The sequence below is a fragment of the Cervus canadensis genome, chromosome X (genome assembly GCF_019320065.1).
Source record: "Cervus canadensis isolate Bull #8, Minnesota chromosome X, ASM1932006v1, whole genome shotgun sequence".
Lineage (NCBI taxonomy): Eukaryota > Metazoa > Chordata > Mammalia > Artiodactyla > Cervidae > Cervus > Cervus canadensis.
This window is the reverse complement of record NC_057419.1, coordinates 33,088,245-33,090,913: the sequence shown is the minus strand read 5'-3', so window position 1 is coordinate 33,090,913 and position 2,669 is coordinate 33,088,245.

Below are 2,669 nucleotides of genomic sequence, written 5' to 3'. Positions count from 1 at the left end.
TAACTTTTTCTTAACTGCATGTGTAAGAAGACTGGTTTTTTAATTTCAAAAAAGATTTTATTTTAATCAGTTTTTTCCAGAGTCTAAAGAATATCATGGCCATTCAGTGTCAAAAATATCATTTCTCTTTCTCATAGTCACAATATATCATTAATGATATATGTATGAGGGAATCGCTGTCACATTGGATGTAAAGCCTTGGCTGCAAAATTTTGACAAATAGTAGGACTGTTAAGCATACCTTGAGGTAACACAGACCATTGAAATCTTTTATGAGGCCCAATGTGATTAGGAAAAGGGAGAGAGAAAGTGAATCTCTCTCAGTCTAAAGGGTGTAAAGCTATATTTAAAAAAGCAATCTTAATCATAGGAGTCCCAGAAGAAGAAGACAAAAAGAAAGGCCATGAGAAAATACTCGAGGAGATAATTGCTGAAAACTTCCCTAAAATGGGGAAGGAAATAGGCACCCAAGTCCAAGAAACCCAGAGAGTCCCAAACAGGATAAACCCAAGGCAAAACACCCCAAGACACATATTAATCAAATTAACAAAGATCAAACACAAAGAACAAATATTAAAAGCAGCAAGGGAGAAACAACAAATAACACACAAAGGGATTCCCATAAGGATAACAGCTGATCTTTCAATAGAAACCTCCAGGCCAGAGGGAATGGCAGGACATACTTAAAGAAATGAAAGAGAATAACCTACAACCTAGATTACTGTACCCAGCAAGGATCTCATTCAGATATGAAGGGGAATTCAAAAGCTTTACAGACAAGCAAAAGCTGAGAGAATTCAGCACCACCAAACCAGCTCTTCAACAAATGCTAAAGGATCTTCTCTAGACAGGAAATGCAGAAAGGTTGTATAAACGTGAACCCAAACAACAAAGTAAATGGCAACGGGACCACACCTATCAATAATTACTTAAATGTAAATGGGTTGAATGCACCAACCAAAAGACAAAGATTGGCTGAATGGATACAAAAACCAGACCCCTATATAAGCTGTTACAAGGACCCATCCTCAAACAAGAGACACATACAGACTAAAGTGAAGGGCTGGAAAAAAGTATTTCCACGGCAAACGGAGACACAAAGAAAGCAGTGAGTCGCAATAACTCATATCAGATAAAATAGAACTTTCAAGTAAAGGATGTGAAAAGAGACAAAGAAGGAGCAACTACATAAGATCAAAGGATTAATCCAAGAAGAAGATTATTAACAATTATAAATAATATTATGCACAACATAGAGCCACCGCAAATATGTAAGGCGAAATACTACGAGTATGAAAGAAGGAAATTAATAGTAACACAATAATAGTGGGAGACTTTAATCCCCACTCAACAAACTATGGATTAGATCAACTAAACAGAAAATTAACAAGGAAACACAAACCTAAAAGACAATCAATGGACCAGCTAGACCTAATTGATGTCTATAGGACATTTCACCCCAAAACAATCAACTTCACCTTTTTCTCAAGTGCACACGGAACCTTCTCCAGAATAGATCACATCCTGGGCCATAAATCTGGTCTTGGGAAATTCAAAAAAATTGAAATCATTCCAGTCATCTTTTCTGACCACAGTGCAGTAAGATTAGATCTCAATTACAGGAAAAAATTGTTAAAAATTCAAACATATGGAGGCTAAATAACACGCTTCTGAATAACCAACAAATCATAGAAGAAATCAAAAAAGAAATCAAAATATGCATAGAAACGAATGAAAATGAAAACACAACAACCCAAAACCTATGGGACACTGTAAAAGCAGTGCTAAGGGGAAGGTTCATAGCATTACAAGCTTACATCAAGAAACAAGAAAAAAGCCAAATAAATAACCTAACTCTACACCTAAAGCAATTAGAGAAGGAAGAAACGAAGAACCCCAGAGTTAGCAGAAGGAAAGAAATCTTAAAAATCAGGGCAGAAATAAATGCAAAAGAAACTAAAGAGACCATAGCAAAAATCAACAAAGCTAAAAGCTGGTTTTTTGAAAAAATAAACAAAATTGACAAACCATTAGCAAGACTCATTAAGAAACAAAGAGAGAAGAACCAAATTAACAAAATTAGAAATGAAAATGGAGAGATCACAACAGACAACACTGAAATACAAAGGATCATAAGAGACTACTACCAGCAGGTCTATGCCAATAAAATGGACAACTTGGATGAAATGGACAAATTCTTAGAAAAGTATAACTTTCCAAAACTGAACCAGGAAGAAATAGAAGATCTTAACAGACCCATCACAAGCAAGGAAATCGAAACTGTAATCAAAAATCTTCCAGCAAACAAAAGCCCAGGACCAGATGGCTTCACAGCTGAATTCTAAGAAAAATTTAGAGAAGAGCTAACACCTATCTTACTCAAACTCTTCCAGAAAACTGCAGAAAAAGGTAAACTTCCAAACTCATTCTATGAGGCCACCATCACCCTAATTCCAAAACCTGACAAAGATGCCACAAAAAAAGAAAACTACAGGCCAATATCACTGATGAACATAGATACAAAAATCCTTAACAAAATTCTAGCAAACAGAATCCAACAACATATTAAAAAGATCATACATCATGACCAAGTGGGCTTTATCCAAAGAATGCAAGGATTCTTTAATATCTGCAAATCAATCAATGTAATACACTACATTAACAAATTG